This window comes from Cavia porcellus, unplaced genomic scaffold, assembly GCF_034190915.1.
Source record: "Cavia porcellus strain 051 isolate PalLab524CR breed Dunkin Hartley unplaced genomic scaffold, mCavPor4.1 scaffold_16, whole genome shotgun sequence".
NCBI lineage: Eukaryota > Metazoa > Chordata > Mammalia > Rodentia > Caviidae > Cavia > Cavia porcellus.
In genome coordinates, this window is record NW_026947499.1 from 52,325,182 (window position 1) to 52,348,572 (window position 23,391).

Sequence of the window (23,391 nt, forward strand, 5' to 3'; positions counted from 1 at the left end):
CCCGGGTCCCAACTCAGAAAGACAGAGAAAGCAGATGCTAAAATTATCGCATATTGAACGGGGTTGGAATGAAAGCTTTTCAAGAGAAAGAGGATAAGATTTAACTCAGCTCTCAGGATCCCAAGACAGAGCCCAAGGCCCCAAGTCTCCACAACAGCGGTCACCTTTTGAAGGTGATGTTATCTCTGTCTGTGTCATGTCCATCTCCAAACAGCTTGTCATGAGTCATCTTCCAGCTATTCGGCCGCCTCAGGCTCTCTCTGGTGTAATTTACCATGGCAGGAAAAATATTGGCCACTTGGGGAGGACACGTGGGGTGTGGGGCAGAAAAAGAGAGTTAGGGAACCCAAAAAGAGATTTGGGTAGAAATTAAATAAGAGTGGATCTGAGTTTAATGATACACATGTGTAATTCCAGCACTTTGAGAGGCTGAGGCAAGAGGATTACAAGTTTGAGCTGAGCCTGCGCAATTTAGTAACCTAGCAAGACCTTATCCCAAAATTAAGAAGTGAGAGGGATGCAGCTCAGTGCAAAGAGCCTGGGTTCAATACTCAGTAACAATAAGGTATAAGGGTTAGGGGCTGGCAGGTGGGGTTTGTTATATCACCTGGATTGGTGGCTGCTAATATTGGTCAATAGTGATGCTAGAAAAGATAGACTGGAAATGAAATCAATCAAAATAGGAAGAAAAAGAGTTCTTGCCTTCACACTTGCCCATTGCTGTTTCTGTTAAAGAAGTTTCTTTATCCCAGTATGGGTAAATAAAAACTACATGTAAGAGATACCTTGTATATTATATGTAAACATGAGTACTAGTCTTTGGTAATGTGTATTGATCTTTCTGAACAGCCTGAGATATGTTTTTTTTTCATTCACTTAACAATTGTTTATTGACATCTACTATGTGCTAGGCACTGTCCTGGGCATTTGGACTATGTCAAGTGAAGTAAACAGACAAATACTCTTATCCTCCTGGAATTCAATCAAGAGAAGGTGACCAGAGAAGACAGTCTCTTGGGAAAATCAATGAGCAAGAAAGCTAAGGAGAAAAATCACTAAATTGAGATAGTATTAAAGTAAAAGCTCAAAAAGAGGATATCAATGGGCTGAGTTTGACTAGATCCATTAGAGAAAGATTTTTCAAGGCAGAGTCAACTGAAATAACAAAATTAGAATTCCAGAGCATCTGTTTACATTGATATATGGGAACTTGGCTCCCGGCAGAGCAGATACCAGACATGAACTGTGACCAAGGAGGCAGCCTAGGGAAAAGCTTTCAGCAGAGGCCAGATGAGCAAGTCAGATCTGGAGACAGAATGGAACGTACCAAGGCATGTGTTAGAACACCAAGAATCTTGTTATGAGTTATCCAACATGGGGCACAAGCAGGGCAATGTCTAAGAGTCTAAGATGTGGCATCTGTCACATTGTCAGGCAGGGAGTGAGTGTCAGTCAGCCAGCAGGATGTGGTCACTGAGCTGATGTGCAAGGTTCTCTGGCCTCTGGGAGCAGAAAGTTCCATTCCAAGCAAGACGTTAAAACAGGGCCTTGGGCACAGGAAGGAAGAGGGCGCCCGACCTTCGAAGGAGGGCATAAGGCAAGCTCTTTTGCAGCCTAGATCCTTAGTCAATCCTGAAAAACAAAGTCAGGAGATCTAAATTTCTGAGCCTTTAAATTCCTCTAAATTCAGAACAGAATTCTCTGGGAGGCCTAGATAGGAGGGCCATCAGTTCAAGGCCAACTTGAGTTATATAGTGAAACCCTATTTCCAAAACCAAAAATATGAGCTAATGGAGTAGAATATAGAATAGAGTTTATCTTTCTCATGAGATCCACAGGAGCTGGGCTCTAGAAAAAAAGTGAGGGGATAGGAAACGGCAAAGCCCACCTCCATTCCTGCCTTTGCAGAAGGAAGCAGGGTGGAGCTCATCCCTGCCGTTTCTTTCCTTCTCTCTGCAGGGATCCTCAGTGGCGGCTTCACAGCTGGTGTGACGCTGAGGACTCCAGAGTCTTTTTCTTTAATAACCCAGGTGTTCACTCCAAAACACAGAGAATGGCTTTCTTAGGACTCCGGCTCAGGAGTTCTAACCTAGGCCCTGATCTTCAGCTTTATGTGACTTCCTCCCACCACCCCTCCCAGCCTCCATTTATGCTTGGCTCAAACTTCTTATTCCATCCAGCTCATTCTCCACTCCACATTCTCCTCCATTCCCACCTTCCTGGCTTCCAACTTGTACCTGTTACTCTTCTGTCTAGAGGTTTAACTGACCCATCAGACTTGAGCCTTGGCCCCATCGTCTCTATGTCCACATCTCCTTACTGCCATCATGGGTGTTTCGTTTGATTCTCCTCTATCCAGTCCATCCCTCCCTAGTAGCAGTGGACGCATCAGGCAAATTAGCAAGTCTGCTGCAGACACTGACACTGACACTATGTCAAATTTTATTTCCAAAGGATTCTTCTGTCTTTGGGTTCATCTCCTCTGCAATCAAAGGCTCCAGGGTGGGTGCCTAATTGCTCAGGGCCATAGCTAGCTCCGTGAATCAGGCTAGCCACTCCGGTTTCACAGTGAGAGGTGACTGAGAAAACCAAGTGCCTTACACTGCCCTTGTCAGATTTAATCTCAGAGTGTGGTTCTCCAAGAGGGAAGACTAGCACCAACAGGAAGGGAGATGGTTGTAGATCTATACTGTCGAATAAAATTTTAAAAAGCCTCATATGTAATTGTCATGATTATTTGATTTTATTTTTGCGGGGCTAAAAATTGAACCCAGACTCTTATGCAGGCTAAGTAAGCTGTCTACCACTGTGCTGCATTTCCCGCCCCGCACAAATGTTCCAGTAACCACATCTTTGAACGGTAGAAAGATGCCAGGTGTGGTGATTTGTACCTGTAATCCCAGGTCCTTGAGGGCCTAAGGATGATCTTTAGGGTGATTTCGAGTTCTAGCCTACCCTGGGCAACTTAGTGAGATGGTGTCTCAAAATTTTTAAAAGGGCTGGAGCTTTATCTCAGTGATAGAGTGCTTGTCTAGTACACATGAGGCCCTATAATCAATCACCAGAACTGCGAAAGGGAAGAAGGGAAGGAGGGAGAGAGGAAAATAGAAACAGATATAATTAATTTTAATATTATAGTTTATTCTGCATTATTTCCAAAATGTCACATTACCATGTAATCAATATGAATCGATATGACAGTTATTAATATTACTTCTAGTTACTGCTCTTCTAAGTCTTTGAAATACAGGATGTGTTTTACGCTTAGAGCACAAATCAATTCTGATGCTAAATCATCATCAAAGACATTTGAGCTCTATTTACACTTAGAGTTGAGAAGGTAGAATCACATATCCAAGATGTTCTAGACATATTTAAACATTTTATGATTAGCAAATTAAGTACTAAAAATCACTTTCCTTTAATATTCAAAACTAGCTCGTCTTTACTGGAAGAATCATTGGACTCTGAAGCATAATTGTATCAGTCTTCAAACGGCTTCCACCCAGATTATGTCAGTTCATCAAGTCTTGTGTCAACTCAGTATTATTAATGTGAACTATAAAGGAGTATTACCTAAATTGAAAATACTGAGCTTATTGATATCAACAATCTGCTATTCAAATTTTTCTTGTAGATTTTGGAGATAATTTGCATAATGTTGATGATCACAGTTGAAAATCTTTTGCATTTGGTTCATGTTAGAAAGTATACAAACTCCAGTGGGCATTGTGGTATATGATTGTAATCCTAGCAGTCAGGAGGCTGAGGCTAAAAGATAGTTATAAGTTTGAGGCTAGTCTGGCCACAGAGGGAGACCTTGTCCTAAAAAAGCAAAAGTATGCAAACTCATTGTTGTTGATTTGTATTGTGAAAAGGTGTAATTTCAGTGTAAATCCTAATACCTTTCTAGCTAGACCAAAAGTAAGTTTTCCTTTCCCAAAAGCTTCAGATTTATTTCATTCATGTACACTGTGACATTGTAAGAAAATATAAATCACACTGTCATTTTTGTCTTTGACTGTTGAATATTTGGCAAGCATTCCTTTGGTTTCAAGAAAATCTTGAATTGAAATTGACAGTCCAGTAAATCTTTGTAGAACTCTTACACAATTCAACCAATGAACATTGGCAAAAACCCAGAATTGTTGAATTCATTGCCTTTTATTTCTTTCAAAAGTTCTGTACCTTGGGGATGATTCATAGCAGTTGTATATATACACTGAACAATTTTAACAACTGTATCCATGAAACTTTTCACAAATTCTGCTTCTGAAAGTAGCATAAATATTTTCAACATATATCATATGGTAGAATAAAGCAGTAAGGGAAACATCAGTCTCTTGTTTTGAAATTCCAGTAAATCTATATTTTTGGAACACCATCTGGCATGATAGAAACTAATTTTTTCATATCTAACTGAAATTCTTTTCTGTCAGATGTGATTCAAAAATCTATGCCACAGTTGTGAACTGACACTAAATTTTCATTGATTTGGAAAAACTTCAAGATTAAATATGCCCATCTATTCACTAGGCGATATTTTGCTACATGGTTTAGCTCAACTGCTATTTTCTAAAATCTGAATTAATTTTGTATGTGTGCATGTGTGTATGCATGTGTGTGTGTGTGTGTGTGTGTGTATGCGCATTGGTGAGGATGGAACACAGGACTTTGCACATGCTAAGCAAGCTCTCTACTGGTGAGCTATGCCTTCAGCCTTTGAATTATTTTCTTTGATATGCTCTTTTATTCAATGGCCAACTGGTTATGGCTTACATATTATTAGGCCTTGTTTGTTTGTTTGTTTGTTTATTTGTTAGTTTTGTGGGACAGGGTTTCAATATGTAGTTTAGACTGGTCTGGAACTCACTACCTAGTTCAGGTTGGCCTGAAACTCACAGCGATCCTCTTGCCTCAGCCTCCAGAGTGCTAGGATTGTAGGCATACACCATCATGTCCAGCTGGTGGCTTAATTATTAAAAGACTATTCACATCTCATAATTTTCTAACAAAGTTTTCACAGGTGAAATCATTTCTTTTACTATCTTGCCATTAAATATTGTGTGTATGTGTGTGTGTATGTGCACACACAAGTATCCAAATTATAACTGGCTAATGTTATAATATCTGATCCTAACTAAAATCTATTAAAAATTTGTTCATCATTTTATTCTAATTTTAGGCACCTGATTTTATTGCTTTTGTTGTATAAAGTACATATAACAAAATTTACAATTTTAGCCTTTTTTTTTTTTTGGTCTTTTTTGAGACAGGGTCTCTCTATGCAGTTCAGGCTGGCCTTGAGCTGGCTTTGTAGCCTAAGCTAGTCTCGAGCTCACAATGATCCTCCTGCCTCAGCCTCCCGAGTGTTAGAATTACAGGCGTGAGTCACCATGCGCGGCTAATTTTAGCTATTTTAAGTGTACAATCTAGAGCAGTAATGGCGAACCTACATCACTCGTGCCACAGTGGAATGTCTGTTATCACTGAAAGCTTTAAAAGGTTTGCCATCACTTCTCTAGAGCATTAAGTACATTCACTTACTGTACAACTATCACCCCATCTATCTCCAAGACTTTTTGAAAATCTTTCCCAGCTGAAAGTCTAAACTCATCCAATAATAACTTCTCATTTTCCTTTTTTTCAGCCCTGACACCTGTCATTCTGTTTTATGTCTATGAACTCGACCACTCTAGGAAATTTACAAATGTAGAATCATACATTATTTGTCCCTTTGTGATTGTCTTATTTCAGTTAGTGTAACGTCACAAAAATTCACCTATGTGGTAGCACACGTCAGAATTTCCTTCCCTGTTATGGCTACATAATATTCCCTTGCAAGTACTTATTGTGTTTGTTTACTTTTCAATCATTGTTCTATGGATACACATTTGGGTTGTTTCCCCCCTTGGCTACTGTGAATAATGCCGTTACTAAAGGAGTATACAAGTAACTGTGTGAATCCCTGCTTTCACTTCTTTTTGGTATATTTTAAGGAGCAGACATGCTGGGTCATATGGTCTTTGTACGTTTAATTTTTTGAGAAGTTATCATCCATTTTCTATCGCAATTGTGACATTTTTATTCTCGTGAGCTATACACAGGTTAGATATATAAACATAAAAGATACATAATTGTAATACTAATTTTAGGAGAAAGGTTACAGGGGCTGGTTTGTCGGCATCCTCGCCAGCACTTGTTCATTTCTGTCTTGTTTTGTTTTGTGGTGATAGCCATTCCAAAGGATGCAAAGTGGTACCATGGTTTTTATTTGCATTTTCCAAACGACTAGTGATGGTGAACATCTTTCCACGTGCTTTATTAGTACCTTTTTGAATGTCAAAAGAGAACTTCTTGTTATGTTCACTATGTATTTGATGGAAATGTCTCAATATTTTGTCTTTAAGAAAAACTCTTAACTACAAACATAGTTTTTTCCTTTTGCCCTACAACAGAAAATTGCTATTCGCTTGCGTCATGAAATTTATGGCATAGCTTTTTCCAATCTCTTAGGTACTTCTTTTTCTTTTTCTAAATTGACAAGTTATAATTGCACATATTTGTGGTGTGCAAAATGTTTTGATACATATATACATTCTGGAATAGCTAAATCAATTAGTATGACATATTTTGTGTGCTTAGAATTCTTGAAATCTACTCTCTTCGCATTTTACAGAGATGCATTAACAATAGCCGTCTTGTGGTGCATTAGGTCTTTTAAACTGACTTCTGCGTCACGGAAATTTTGTGCCCTTTGACCGCCATCACTCCAATGTTCCTAACCTCAGCCTTCAGTCTTTCTTTAAATTTACTGTTGTTGGCGTAGCACTAGACCATGCTACATCCATTCCATGCCTCCTTTTTAAACTTAAAATTTCGAGCATAAGTAGAAAAATAATTGAATGGTGATTAAAATATTAGGTATTTTTATTTAATTGCTCAATTGCAGTGCATATGTGTATCATGTAACTCATATTGCCTGCATAAAGCCATCAAATAAACATGTTCTAATGTTATATCAGTGCACACACAACATTAAACTGGATCAATCTGTTGGTAGATTGGGGTTGCAGCCACATGCAGGGCCAGAAAACGTGCCTTTGGCATGTGCACTAACAATACAATACAATAATCAAATTCATCGTACTTAGAAGAGTATAGCCCCACCAAAACAAAATTGAATTTATATAAAAATATTATATACTGATTCAATTTTGAAATTTTAAGAAGTAAAGCTAAAAATATAGTTCTGCACTCACGATAGCCACATTTCAAATGGTTGGTAGTTACACACATAGCTAGAGGTTAACCATTGGGCAATACAGAACCATAAAACAATAACAAATTGAGCACCTTCACCCATTTGTTCCCTAAAGACACTGCACAGGAGGCTTTCCCTTACAGTACTGTTCCCAATAGTCACTAACTAGACCAACCCACACAGTCGTCACCTGAATGTAAAAACACACACACACACACACACGTATATATGGTTTAGCTATTCCTAGGAACCTTATGCCACAGTTATAACAGATTCAATGCCTAACCAGATCTCTAATGCATGTCCCTAGCAGGGGAGGAAAAAAGTGTACCAAGTGATGTTATTTTAGTTTAAATACTGCATATGAGAAACTGATGATAGATGGACAGATGATAGCTAAATGATAGATGGCTAAACAGATAGCTAGACAGAGAGATGATAAGTTAGATAGAGAGAGAGAGAGAGAGAGAGAGAGAGAAATGAGAGAGTAGCTGCCTCCATGCTTATGTGGAAGGAAAGAGAAAACTTACATCGACTTGGATTTCATAACAGACAAGCATTTATGTAAATTACTTGTATAATTAAAATTAATTTAGGAAAAAAGAACTTAAGAAAGGAGATATCTTGGCAGAAGCAGAAAGATGAACAGAGAAATCAATTAAATAGAATTAACTGCAATGCCCATTATATGCTAGCTATCACATGGTATAATACTGAACGCTAATATCAAAAGTAATTCTCCAAAAAAAAGATGTACAAATTATACAGCTCTTCCCACAAACTGAAAATGGGAAATCTCGGGGAGCAATCACAACTGAATTCTCAGGCTCTTCTCCCCCATGTTTCGCTGATGGCCAGGGAGCATCCCCAGGATGCAGGGGCTCCTCCAAAAACCACTGTCCCCGGGGCCTGTTGGTCTCCACTGCCTTCACTGTTGCCCAGCACAGCAGGTCTTTTTCTTTGACTTTGTTTATTTCTTAAACATATATGTTAAGTGGTAACTGGGTAGTGGGGGTCCAAACAGCACACCATTTCTCAGGGAAAGAGGGAATAGAGGAGAAGAAAAAATCGAACAAGGATTGCAACACATGGATTGATGTATTTACCCCTCTGATTGAGTGAAAAGATTAGTTAAGAAAAACAATGAAATCTGAAGAGAGGACAGGCATCTTTTTTACTTCACTTAAAAGACCCCTGAAACCCAACCCTGTTGGGAACATTTGCTTGGAACCATTTTCTAAATTGAAATGGCATTCCACATCCTAACTTTACAGAACTCTTTGTGTTTTGGGTATTTGCTTGTTGTGATGCAAGGTCTTAATAAATCTCTAAGTGGCCCAGGCAGGGCTTGAACTTGCAATCCACCTGTGTGTGCCTTTTGGAGTGCAGGGGTTACTGGTGTGTGGCACAGCGCCCAGTGTGGATCATAAGAACTCTGAACTGCATAAGGGCAAGATATACCTGAAAGTAAAACCAAAGGAAAAATTTATAAAAATTAGAACAATATCACCGCAGAGGAGGAGCTGGGCAGATCTGGGGTGCCCTCACTGGCCTCTCTGCGTGTCTGGAGGACTGTGGATATCTCTGCAACCAGGGAGGGTCCACAGGTTCCTGAAGCACTGTGGCCTGTGGTGAGTACCCTAACCCGGCTGCGATTGAAGAACTGTGGAGCTTCCAAGGGGCAGGTGGGCGCACAGTGTCCCTGAGGCCCAGCTTGTCTGGAACTGCGGAGTTCTGAGCAGGCAGAGGAGGGCCACTGGTTCTGTAGGCCTAATGGCTTGGAGTAGCGCGGCGCCAGAGTCCCAGTAGCTCCAAACATAGAAGGGGATTTTCAACAGATCCTGAGGAAGCTTTCAAATAACACTTGAAACACAGAAATATAGGAAAATGACAAAACGAAAGACCAAATTACAACCTCAAAACTCCAGCCCATCTCAAGAAACCCTAGGAGCGATGTATATAGAAGAAAATATATCCCATCCACCTCATATATCGGACACAATAGCCAATGAAATTGACAAGCAACTCCAGGAAGCTTTAAAGAAATTCAAACTCGAAATAATCTCCCAGATAAAAGAAGAAATGATAAAAGAAATGAAAGAGATTCTAAATATATCTAAAGAAAACACAGATAAAAAATTGGAGGAACTAAACAAAAAGATAGAATCCCTAGACGAGCAATATAAGAAACAAACAGAATACATAATGCAGATGCACAGAGATATACAGGAAATAAAAAACTCCACTGAAAGTTGTAAAAACCGCCTTAATGAAAGTGAAGATAGAATTTCAGACCTTGAAGACAGGATTGCAGCTAGTGAACAGGAAAGGAAACATCTTTTGAAAATAACAAGGAACCAGGAAACAACAATTCAACAACTGCAAGACGATGCAAAGAAGAATAACATAAGAATGATAGGGATTAATGAAAGAGAGGGAGACAACATGAAGGATGTCAGGAGGATATTTAGAGAAGTAATAGCTGAAAATTTCCCAAGCATGAGATCAGAAACTGACATCAGGATCAGTGAAGCATATAGAACTCCAAACAGTCATAACCAAAATAAAACTACACCCAGACATAAAATAGTCACCATCCCAGAAATCCAACACAAGAATAGATTATTAAAAGCTGTCAGAGAGAAAAGACATATCACTTATAAAGGAAAACCTATCAGAATCACAGCAGACTTCTCAGCACAAACGATAAAGTCAAGAAGAGCATGGAGTGAAGTATTCCAGATCCTAAAGCAAAATGATTTCCAACCAAGACTGATATATCCTGCAAAACTATCATTCAAAATAGATGGTGCAATACGATACTTCCATGACAAAGAACAGCTGAAGAACTTCATGAACACCAAACCAACCCTGCAAAAAATATTGAAAGACAGTTTAGATACACAAAGGAAAAAACCACTAAGCAAAGCAAATAATTAAACAGAACCAAAAGATAAAGATGCAACAGCAGAGAGATAACATTCCTACAATTAACCAGCATTTAACAGTAATAACCATTAATGTAAATGGTCTCAATGCACCAATCAAAAGAAACAGACTAGCAGAATGGATCAAGAAACAAAATCCAACCATATGCTGTTTACGGGAAACCCATCTAACCCAGAAAGATACTCACAGACTGAAAGTCAAAGGATGGAAAACAATTCTTCATGCAGCAGAAATCCAAAAAAAGGCAGGAGTAGCCATTCTGTTTGCAGACAACGTGAACTTTAAACCAACAATGACCATAAAGGACAAAGAAGGTCACTACATACTCGTAAGGGGAAAACTCCAAGAGGAAGAGATAACTATCTTAAATATATACGCACCAAACTCCAGAGCACCCAGTTATATAAAACAATTATTAACAGAAATGAAAACTCAAATTATCAGTAACACAATTGTAACAGGAGACCTTAATACACCACTGACACCAAGGGACAGATCAACCAGACAGAAAATGAGCAAAGAAATAACAGAACTGAATCACACCTGTGAACAAATGGGTTTGATAGACATATACAGAATGTTCCACCCAACAACATCAGAATACACATTCTTCTCAGCAGTACATGGATCATTTTCTAAAATAGACCATATATTAGCTCACAGAACATATTTAAACAAATGCAAAAGAGTTGAAATCATCCCTTGCATATTATCGGATCATAGCGCTCTGAAATTAGAAATTAATGACAAAGGATACTGCAAAAATTCCGCAAACACATGGAAACTAAATAACACACTCTTGAGTAATCAGTGGGTCACAGAAGAAATTAAAGAAGAAATTAAACAATACCTAAAAGAAAATGAAAATGCAGATACAACTTACCGGAATCTGTGGGATGCAATGAAAGCCGTTCTGAGAGGAAAATTTATTGCACTGAGTACCCACATCAGGAAAACAGAACGAATACAAATAAATAACTTGATGCTACACCTCAAACAGCTAGAAAAAGAAGAGCAAGTCAAGCCCAAAGCCAAAAGAAGAGAGGAAATTATAAAAATCAGAGCAGAAATCAATGCAATAGAGACTAAGAAAACAATCCAAAGAATCAACGAATCAAAGAGTTGGTTCTTTGAAAGAATAAATAAAATTGATAAGCCCCTAGCCAACCTTATTAAAAAAAGGAAAGAAAAAGCTCAAATTCATGCAATAAGAAATGAAAAAGGAGAAATCACTACAGACCCAATAGAAATACAGAGGATCATCAACACCTATTTCGAAAACCTCTACTCTCAAAAGTTTGATAACACAGAAGAAATAGACAGATTCTTAGAAGCATGTGAAGTACCAAAGCTAGATCAAGAGGATATAAAACTGTTGAATAACCCAATCTCTGCTAATGAAATTGAGAATGTAATTGGGTCCCTGCCCACCAAGAAGAGCCCAGGCCCAGATGGATTCACTGCAGAATTCTACAAGAAATATAAAGAAGACCTAATGCTGACACTCCTCAAACTATTCAATGAAATTGAAAGGGAAGCAATCCTTCCTAAGTCATTCCTGGAAGCAAATATTACTCTAGTACCAAAACCTGAGAAAGACCCAACTATAAAAGAGAACTATAGACCGATCTCCCTAATGAACACAGATGCAAAAATCCTCAATAAAATATTGGCAAATAGGATCCAGCAAATCATCAAGAAGATTATACACCATGACCAGGTGGGATTCATCCCAGGAATGCAAGGATGGTTCAACATACGTAAATCAATAAATGTAATCCACCATATCAATAAAGCCAAAAATAAGAATCACATGATCATCTCTCTAGATGCAGAAAAAGCCTTCGATAAGGTCCAACACTTATTCATGATAAGAACTTTACAGAAAATTGGAATAAATGGTCTTTACCTCAATATAATAAAGGCCATTTATGACAAACCAACAGCCAGCATCATACTAAATGGCCAAAAATTGAAAGCCTTTACTTTAAAATCGGGTACAAGACAAGGATGTCCTTTATCACCACTCCTATTTAATATAGTACTGGAAGTACTAGCCAGAGCAATTAGGCAAGAAAGAGAAATAAAAGGGGTAAAGATAGGAAAAGAAGAAGTTAAATTATCATTGTTTGCAGATGACATGATACTCTACATAGAAGACCCCCTAAACTCCATTGAAATACTCTTAGATACAATAAATAAATTCAGTAATGTGGCTGGATACAAAATCAATACTCAGAAATCAATAGCATTCCTATACACGAACAACAAAATTACAGAGAGGGAAATAAGAGAAACTGGACTATTCACATTAGCAAGCAAAAAAATGAAATATTTAGGAATTACTCTTACGAAAGAAGTGAAAGACTTATACAGTGAAAATTATAATACACTGAAAAAGGAAATTGAAGATGATCTCAGAAAATGGAAAGACATCCCTTGCTCATGGATAGGAAGAACAAACATTGTGAAAATGGCCATTCTCCCAAAACTGTTATACAGATTCAATGCAATCCCAATAGAAATACCATCAACATACCTTATAAATCTAGAGAAATCACTCCTAAATTTCATCTGGAACCAGAAGAGACCTAGAATCGCAAAGGCAATTCTAAGCAGCAAAGACAAAGCAGGAGGCATCACAATCCCTGACTTGAAGTTATACTACAAAGCAACAATAGTAAAATCAACATGGTATTGGAATCAAAACAGAGCTGAAGATCAGTGGAATAGATTAGAAGATACAACCACAACTACGAACACACTCAACCACCTTATTTTTGATAAAGGAGCCAAGCAGGTTCACTGGAAGAACGACAGTCTCTTTAATAAATGGTGCTGGAAAAACTGGCTCTCCATTTGCCGAAAACTAAAGCTAGACCCATGTCTATCACCATGTACTAAATTAAAATCTAAATGGGTCAAAGATCTGAATATTAAAACAGAAACACTAAATCTATTGGAAGACAAAATAGGTAGAAACCTTGGAGACATAGAAGTAGGTAAAGAATTCATGAACAGGACTCAAACCGCACGGGAAATACTTCCCAGAATCAATAACTGGGACCACTTCTTATTAAAAAGTTTCTGCATGTCAAAAGAAATCTCCAGCATAGTGAAAAGAAAACCCACAAACTGGGAAAAGATTTTAGTGAACTCTCTCTCAGACAAGGGCCTCTTGTCTAAAACATACAAAGAATTAAAGAAACTCAGACCTCCGAAATTCAAAGATCCAATCCAAAAATGGGCATCTGAGATGAATATGCAATTCTCAGATGAAGAAATGCAAATGGCAAATAAATACATGAAAAAATGCTCATCATCATTGGTCATTAGAGAAATGCAAATTAAAACCACACTGAGATACCATCTCACTCCTGAAAGAATGGCCAGGATCAAGAAAACCGACAACAAATGCTGGAGAGGCTGTGGGGAAAAAGGAACTCTCCTGCACTGCTGGTGGGAGTGTAGACTGGTACAGCCTTTGTGGAGATCTGTCTGGAGATTTCTCAAAAAGTTGGGACTGGAAATCCCATTTATTCCAGCTATTCCACTTCTAGGCATATTCCCAGAAGAACTGAAAGCATCATACCACAGTGATATATGTGCACCTATGTTTATAGCAGCACAATTTGTAATCGCCAGATCTTGGAAACAACCCAAGTGCCCATCAACTGAGGAATGGATAAAAAAGTTGTGGTATTTCTATACAATGGAGTATTATTCAGCTATAAAGAAGGATCACATTGAGATATTTATCAATAAATGGGCACAGCTTGAGACCATACTCATAAGTGAAATAAATCAATCTCGCATGTGTGAATACCGAATAGTTTCCCTAATGTAAGTAATGATTCAAATATATAAAAATATGTGGTAATCATGATTCCCCATTAGGTGGCCTTGAAGCCTTATAAAGTTTTCACTCATTAATTAGAAAGGCTTTATGCTGGGCTTCTTGATATGAAAATATTTGAAGCTAGAGTATATGAAGTTTTACCCAAATATTTCAAGGAAAAAGACACTATGGTAACTACTATTAAGTCAGGTTATAAGGTGGTGAAGTACTAGGTTATTGAAACAGTCATGCTGTGACCTCTATTGTTATATTGTTATGTCCTGTTTTATCTCAATCTCCCCCTTATTGTTTCAAAAAAAATTATTTAGTCATTTCTTATGTTTGTCTTAATTAAAGAAAAAATTCAAAAAAATTAGGATATATAAATAGTAACTCTTTTCGATTTCCTATTAACTTGTTTTGAAGTCCTGTAGTACTCCCACGATCTTGTTTTGACTGATTAGACTCTGTTCCATTCTATATGATAGTATCAAGTTTGAAGACATAGGCAACTACTTTGAAGACAATAAGATTCACTAAGATACCCATTCTGGTTTGACTATTGTCTTCTTTGGAAGTCCTGTAATGTTTACAATGCCTAAGTTTTATTGGTCTTGTTCTCTACTGTTTTGTCCAACTTTATAATATCAAATAAGATAGACAATTCTTTTTAAGGAAACAAGGGACAACGTTGATAACCATTGTTGATAAACTTGTACTCTGTTCTACACCATGTGCTATGTCTATCCTTGGTATTGACTGACAGCTTTGTTTTGCCATATTTGACTGTATTCTTCCCCCCCCCAAAGAAAGTAATAAGCACTAAGGAGTAATAAAATCCAAGATGTGTAAATTTTGTTGTAAAAAAGAGAGGGAAAAAAAAGAAAAAAGAAAAAGAGCTCTAACGGATATAACAGCAAGTGTGTTTGGGGGTGTTAAATAGCTGACTTTATCAATGTTTTTGGAACATTGAACACAGCTGTTTGCAGTCTCCCTGTTTGAATGTCCACCTTGTGTTCTTTGATACTGTGATTTGAGGAACTATTTTCAAGAAAATAGTGTGTAATCTACTAGCAGGTAATTTCTTACTGTTATGGTTTTTTGTTTTGTTTTGTTTTGTTTTGTTTTGTAGTTCTGTATTGCGTGTACCCTTACGCCGCTTTGGTTTGTTTTGTGTTTTTCTCTTTTTCCTCTTAAATAAAAAAAAAAAAAAAAGAACAATATCACCAACAAAGAGAGCATGATTCATATTGCAAATGACAGAAAGAAAAGCCAAACAAAAGAGCAACTCCATCACAAGAGACAAAACACAGTGCCAGTGAGAAGGCCTAATAATGTATCAGAAATGAAAAAGTCCAGCCAGCTCCATTGAAAACACAATCCTGCAGACAAGACTTTTTATATCTAGCTATATCATGTTTCTAAGAGACAAGCACAGTGAACCAAAATATTCATAGAAAAAAAGGGAGAGATGATCTAAAATACTCATTAGATATATAAACATAAAAGATACATAATTGTAATACTAATTTTAGGAGAAAGGAACACATAAGCAAAAGTTGGACAGGAGAATTATTTCATGATAGGTGGTACAATCTCCCCAAAGATAATAATATTTATAATATCTATGAGGTAAAAAGCAATAAATGGTGGTGCATGCCTGGCAAAGCCTCCCAAGCACTCTGGGAGGCTGAGACAGGAATATTACAAATTCAAGCCCAGCCTGTGCAATTTAGTGATTTAGCAAGACTCTGTTGCAAATTCAAAGTTTTAAAAAAAGAGCTGGGGAAGTAGTTCAGTGCAAATGCCTTTATTTCAATCTCTAGAAGAAAGAAAGAAAGAAAGAAAGAAAGAAAGAAAGAAAGAAAGAAAGAAAGAAAGAAAGAAAAAGACACAGAGAGAAAGGGAAAGCAAGAGAGAAAGGCTGATATACTTCCCTGGCAAATTTAGATTACAACATTAAGGAAGCAGGCAAAATTCTCTACAGCGAGCACTCTGGCAAATGCCACTTCATGTATCAAATGATTATAGTTTTAAGCTTGTTATTATTAAAACCAACCTCTAAAATTGCCTTTCTCAGTTACTAGACTTAGATGACAAGCATACTAAAACTACGCCATTTAACATGATTTTAGAATGTTTTAGAAATATTCTAGCATGCTTTCAGAAAACGTCCTATTTAGATAAAAGCCCGTTTTGTGTTTGTAAAAGAGTTGGCGTCTACAGCTTATTAAATTAGAGCTCTTTGCTAAGTGCCATTGAATTTACCGCCTGAGATTTCAAGCAGGGCTGAGATCACAAAGAATATGAAGTTTGAAAGTAATTTTTTTTACAGCTCAGGGTTCGCCCAGTGCTTAGAAACTTGCCTCCATGTGTGAGGCCATGAGTTCAATCCTCAGTGTCACAAAATAAAAATAATACTAATAATTATTATCATTATTCTTACTATTATTTTCACAGAAATATAAGAAATATTGGCAAAACTAAAGCTGAGCAGAATATTAGCTACTGTTATCTTGACTGAACAAAGTACAAAAACATTGGGATTTAAATAATGGAATTAATAAATACTAGACAATAAACACAGAAAAAACATGTATACTGTTCAAATATACACAAAACATATACAAAAATGTAACATATCAGCCAAATGAACATTTAAATTCCAAAGGTAAAGATTGTTGAACTATTTGATTAAAAATAAATTATAAGAGCCAAGTGTGATGGCACATGCCTGTAATCCCAGCACTCAGGATGCTGAGGCAGGAGAATTACCATGAGTTGGAGGCAGCTTGGGCTACACAGCAAGACCTAGTCTCAAAAAACAAAAAAAAACAAAGCAAAACCAAAAATAAATAAATAAATAAACAAATGGTAAGTAAATAACTTCAACTTAACAAAAAAATTAAAATATTTAGCACTTTAAAAATCATCCTTAAAATTGCTTTGGAGACAAAAGACATTAATAGTAAGTTTCTGGAAGATATCTAGATGGGAAATAACTGAGTCAAATGAAATTTCTAGTTTTAGTTTTTTGAGGACTCTCATACATGTTTATAGCAGCACAATTCATAGTAGCTAAATCTTGGATGCCATCTGTAACTCCATCAAAAGATGAATGGATAAACAAAATGTGTTTATATACAATGGAGTATATCTTGCCATAAAAAATACAAACGAGTCACCTTGAGACCATGATATTAGGTGAAATAAATCAGACATACAAATTAAATATCACATGGTTTCTTTTATATGAGAAACCCACATTATAAATAAAGAGCAAAATAAAAGACAATAGCAAGCAGAAAGATAGATCACTCTCAAATGGGAAGGGGATCAAGAGATGGAGGGAGCAGGGGAGGAAAAGAAAGATGAAAATAGAAATTAAGATGCATTATGCACATGCACTGACCCACACGAGAAACATAAACAGTGTGTACTGCAAACACGTACTAACAGGAAGATGAAAAATTGATCTCCAAAAAAATAAGTTTCTGCTCATATACTAAATAACAAAAAGAATGTTATCTTTCAAAATTGATGAGCATATACTCACATTTACTTGAAAAAAAAAACAAAATTGATGAGCAATACACAACGCTGCAATCAGAGACAAAATTGCTATATTAAATATTTTCATTAAGAAAGAATAAAAAGAAATTAAATGCTTCTCATAAACTACACATGAAAACACTAAGTGAACTAAAATAGCAGATAAACAGAATCAATCATAATTAAAAACAAACATTACTGAATTAAGCAACAAAACCCATGTTAAATAAAACCCTCCATGATCTGGGTCTTTGAAACGATCAATAAAATGAAACTCTAATGAAGTGTAGCAAAGAAAATAAAATATTTGCTATAAATCTGCAAATGAAAAAGGAGATTAGTCAGGATACAGTGGAGATTCAGGCAGCTGTAAGAGAATATTTTGTCAGTTCCCTACTAATAATATTACTTACATTCTTGAAGTTAAGACAAGATCTATGGTGAAGAATGCTTATTAATAGATTTTTTAATGCTGAGCATTTCCTACATTCCTGAACTCTACTGGGCATTTTGGGAATATTTAACATATAATATTTATAAATAAGGCTGACATGTTATTTTACAGCATGATTTTCAGGTTTGGGTGTAGCTTTCACCCACACACGAAAGAATATCTTTTACCTCTCTACTCTGATACACTGACATCTAATTAGAATCTTTTCTTTCTTGGCTGTTTGAGGCTTTGGTTTTTAGGTGGAGAGCTAGATAATGTTCTCAGTTTTATTTTTGCTTACTATTTTATTTAAGATTTCTAAAATTGTATTTTTGTAATTATTTGCATTTTCTAGAAAAGCCATCTATTTTATTCAGATATTTTGTCTGACGCAGGAGCCCATTATATCGTCCGATTGACCTTGAACTGGCAGTCTTCCTCCAGCCAGATGTTCAAATTTAATTACCCAAAGTTTTTCTACAGAGTAAGTCTTTTCATTTCCTGTTTTCTCCTTCCTTATTTCTAGTGACGTTTTTTAGCTTTCTCTCTTTCCTCTTATAACTCAGTGCATCGTTTTCCTCTAATCAAAGTCACCCTCAAGTCAGGTCTTGCATAACATTTCTACTTTTTAAAGTTTATTTTCTAATTTCCCAATTCATTGTTTCTCCCTTTTCCTTTCTTAAGGGTAATTTGTTGCCTAACTTTTTGATTAAATGCTACATTCTCTTATTTTATCTCTTTTATGCATTTGTTTAGAGCTGTGTATTTTCCTCTTAACCTAATTTCAATCTTATGACAAGAGCTTTTCATATATTTAACTTCATTTCATTATTCATGGTATTGAGAAATTGTGGTTTCATATTTTCTTTGTCCTTCTTTGTCTCTTCTCTCTCCCAGTCTCTCTCTCTCTCTCTGATGTACCCCCGACCCTTACCAGGTGGGGGGCAAGTTTTTCTCTTTTAATTTTGTTACTAATTTCTGGTTTTCTTAAATTGCAATAGCAAACAGTTTATCCTGATTGTACTTTTCGAATCTTTGTTAAGATTTTCTTTGCATCCTGATGTACCAACCATAAATGCAAAAATTTCACAGGATAGTAAAAAATATACCCTTTATTATCAGTGTATAGCACTTAACACAAAGCTACACAGTCAGACTTACTCAGTGCCATTCAGATTCTCAGACTTTATTTTTAAGGTCCTTATCCCCCAAGGTCTAGGAGAAAGGAGCCACACTCACGTGTTAGCCGTTGGTGCCCGTGGGAAGCTGCTCTCTGTCTTAATGATCTTCTAGTGTTCTCCCTCTGGAGTTTTAGCCTCGTTCTGAGGTACACATCCTCTCTGGCATTATGAAATGTCCCCATGTATCTTGGTTGCCTCGTTTAATCTTGGATTCAAATTCTTCTCATATTAATACCATGAACCCAGCTTTCTTCAGGTTAACCTTTACCTGAAATATCTTTGTTCACGCTTTTAATTTCAATCTTAACTTTGTTTGGTATATTCTTGTATTCTCAATCCAAAGTGAAATTTTACTTTTTTGATCCAATCTGAAAGTTTTTCTCTTTTAGTTAAAGTTGCTTTTTAAAAATTCAAAATACATTGATGGAAATAACACACATGAGTTGTCTTAATTGGATCATCTCATGTTTTCTGCTTTTAATATTTCCTGTGTTTTTATAATTTAATACAAACACTATGTTGGCTTGACTTTGCCCTATTCTGCATTTATTTATGAACATTTTAGCTTTTTAACTTGCCTTTATACCTTTAGATGTTTTAAACTTGAATTTCCAGATTCATCAACTTTACAAAATATCTACTGACCTGAAAAAATGGGTACAGTTCCTGGGTTTGTACTTAGTCTTTTTTTATATCAGAAGTGGGTGAAACCAGGTTTCTGCTTTCTCGGTTCAGTTAGACAACTCTAGACTCCCGTGGGCTTTGCTCTCCCTCGCTGTCCCTTTATCCAACCCCCCTTTTTAAAATTAATTAATTTATTTACTTTAGTCCAGATCTCTCTATGTAGTTCAGCCTGGTCTTGAACTCAACTGCATAGCCCAAGCTGGCTTCAAACTCATAGCAATCCTTCTGCCTCAGCCTCCCAAGGGCTGGGATTATAGGCGTGTGCCACCAAGCCCAGCATTACCCTTGTCCAATTTTGTCCACTGTAGCAAGGAAGAGCACAGGCACAGTGTCCTTTGCCTGCCCACGAATGCCTCAGTAGAAACCATGTGACTTATTTTCCAATTGTCTCTTCTTCTGTCCAATCCCATAATGATAGGAGATGGTATGAAGCAAGGAGATGGCACCTTTCCTGCCATCTGGAAAAACCAGTGCCAGGTCCTTCCTGGTTTTCAGTGCTTACAAGGATCTGCCTCAGGTCGACAGCTCACCTGTTAGGTCCTTCTGCTCAAACTGGGAGTCTGATAAAATTTGTAGGATTTTCACTCTTACCTCTAACCATGCTTCTTCATCTTCTTTTGCCCGTTTTGTGGTATAGTGTAGGAGCTGTGTATTGATTGCTTGACGCTTCTGTATTTGTGTTTCTCCTGTTAACTATACAACGTGGAATAATTAATGCTGTTTTCTTTCTCTAAGGAGGAATCTGATGGCTTTTCTTTTTAATGCTGGGATTTTTCTATTTTCCTGTTCATTTCATTCCGTTGCATTAGGAAATGTCTATTTTTTGCTTCTGTGTCTTTATATTCCAGAGGCTCCCATATTCTTTACAGCAGAATATTATATGGTATAAATGTATCATAATTTCTTTAACCATATTGTTTTTATTTGTTTAAGAGTTGAACCCTAAGCCTTCACACTGAGCCACATCCGCAGATCTTTTTTATTTTTTATTTCAAGACAGATTCTCACTAAATCACAAAGTTGCCCAGGTTGAGCTCAAATTTATGATCCTCCTGCCGCAGGGTGCTAGGACTACAGGCATGTGCCACCATGCCCAGCTCCTAACCACACTCTTATAGATGAAGAAATTAACTAATTAATGAAACAAGTAATTAATACCCGGTGTGGCAAGGAAGCAGGAAAATTATCCTGTTTATACAGAATGGGAGAAAATTTTAATTGACACAGTCCCCAAAAAGTATAATCTATTAAAGAGCTTAAAAACATCTGCATTCTTTAATTCAAAAATACTCTGTGTAGAAATTTATCTAAAGATAATTATTATATGGAGGGGAGGAAAGGGGAAGGGAAGGCATGTAAAAAGAATTAAGCTGTGTTATGTATATTTTCCAGCTACCCATATTGAATGTAATCATTATGTACTGTACACATGTAAAATAAAACATTTTAGAAAGAAAAGTCAACAAATACCCTAAAATGATAGTAATTATGAAAGAGTTTACTGATTTTTGCAAAAGAATCATTATTAAGGGTTTTTTAACTTATAAGGGCAATAAGATGGAAACAATCTAAGAATCCAACAATAAAAGGCTGGCTGAGAAAATCATAGTACATACATATGATGGGATCAGAGCAGCTATCTGTGTTATGAGGGACTGATTAAGGGACCTTCAGCTTATTTGCAGCAAACCCATGAATATTCTGCTAGCTGTGTTGTTTATTTTTTCCGTGGCTTTATAATATGTAGAAGTGATTCCCAGATGCTAGCATTTTGGTAACTTCTAGTGCTGAGCTTGGTGAAGATTTGACAGTTGTGAGCATGCATATGTGTTTACAATTGTGTGTGTGTGTGTGTGTGTGTGTGTGTGTGTGTGTGTGTGCACTCTCACAGGTCCATACTTCCACAGGAGTGTTTGTAAAGTGTATAACCTACTGGAGAAAATCATTTTCACCAGTATGTCTTCATGGAGAGCAGTGAGTTTATTTGAAAAAACTTTCTTGATGAGCCACTTAGAAAAGCATATGAGGTCTTGAATGGTCTTAAAATTTCCCGGCAAGAGACAAGTGGAGGGATCTTTTAGTTCAGTCCAGGGGAAGTAAAAGGAAAGAGGAGGGAATGGGAAGATACATCAGAGTCTCCAAGAAGCCCTCAGTCTTATTTGTAGGAGAACTCATAGAATTCAGAAAAGCTGCTATATTCATAGTAACAGTTTTTTTACATTGAAAGGAAATCATCAGACAAAAATTATTAGACAAAAATGCACATAGGAGCCAGGCATGATGGTGCATGCCTGTAATCCCAGCACTCTGGAGGTTAAGGCAGGAAGATTGCTGTGAGTTTGAAGCCAGCCTGGGCTACATAGTGAGTTCAGGGGCAGCCTGAACTACATAGAAGACCCTGCCTCAAAAAACCGAAAAATGATGATGATGATGATGATGATGATATACATAGGGCAGAGTCCAGGCACAAGCTCCCAGTTGTATCACCACTCCAAAGAGAGTTACACAGGCAGCACTTCACTGTCCAGGGAATGATGTGTGGCATTATATACAGAATAATGCTACCAGGGAAGTTGCCTGAGCCTTAGTAGTATGTTTTTTATTGGGAATCTGTTGCCCAGTCTCCATCCCTTCCAGGGGTCAAACTGATGTAGCATAGCCCAAGATCCCACCATAAATTATATGGTTAGCATGAGGATTGATGCTTATAGCATCACATCTTTAGCATAAACTCTCTGGCATGGCCTCCAGCCCCAGATATACCAGACATTCTTACCAGGCAGAATATTGTAGGGACTCCATGCTTATCTCCTAGACAGAGGTCAAGGGTAAGTCCTTCCTTTGAAATGCAGAGTCTGGAGGTCTCATGCCAGATCAGTCAACCCTTCCCTAAGCAGAAGTGGAACGAGAGCAGGAAGACAGTCAGAAGACTCTTGCATACAGGGTGCCTTCCCGACAGTCAGTCCACGAGAAATCCTAGGAAGCTCTTATGGATGAAGGGCTTATGGCAATCTGTGAGAGTTTTGCATCAGAAAAAAAAAGTGTTTGGGGCAGGGCAGTGGAGACAGAGCAAAGTCAAGGGAAATAAGCTAGATGGAATCATGGGGTTACCACAGAGGTGAGACTTGGGGGGAAGAGCTGTTGATGGCAATGAAGAGCCAGCATAGTTTTTAAAACATCATTTCATTGCCTTTACTGTAAGACTCACTGTTGTAATGCTTTTCCTAAAGTAATGTTTTTGCCAGGCATGATGATGCACACCTATAATCCCAGCACTTGGAAGACTGAGGCAGGAGGATCACAGCAAGTTAGAGGCCAGCCTGAGCAGAGCTCCATAGTGAGTTCAAGGCCACGCTGACCTGTATAACAAGACCTTGTCTCAAGAAAAAACAAAAATAAATTCATTTTTTAACCCTGGCTGTATATTAAAAATCACCAGGTAAGAATTTCTTAATAGCTCTGCCCCAAATGGAGTTAGTCTCCATATAAC

General features: G+C 37.2%; 1 protein-coding gene across 3 annotated transcripts in view; it reads left to right on the forward strand.

Moving 5' to 3' along the window:
• Positions 1-23,391, forward strand: part of Tnrc6a (trinucleotide repeat containing adaptor 6A) — a 210,313-nt gene that overhangs the window by 33,576 nt on the left and 153,346 nt on the right. The gene's annotated exons all lie outside the window — the stretch shown is intronic.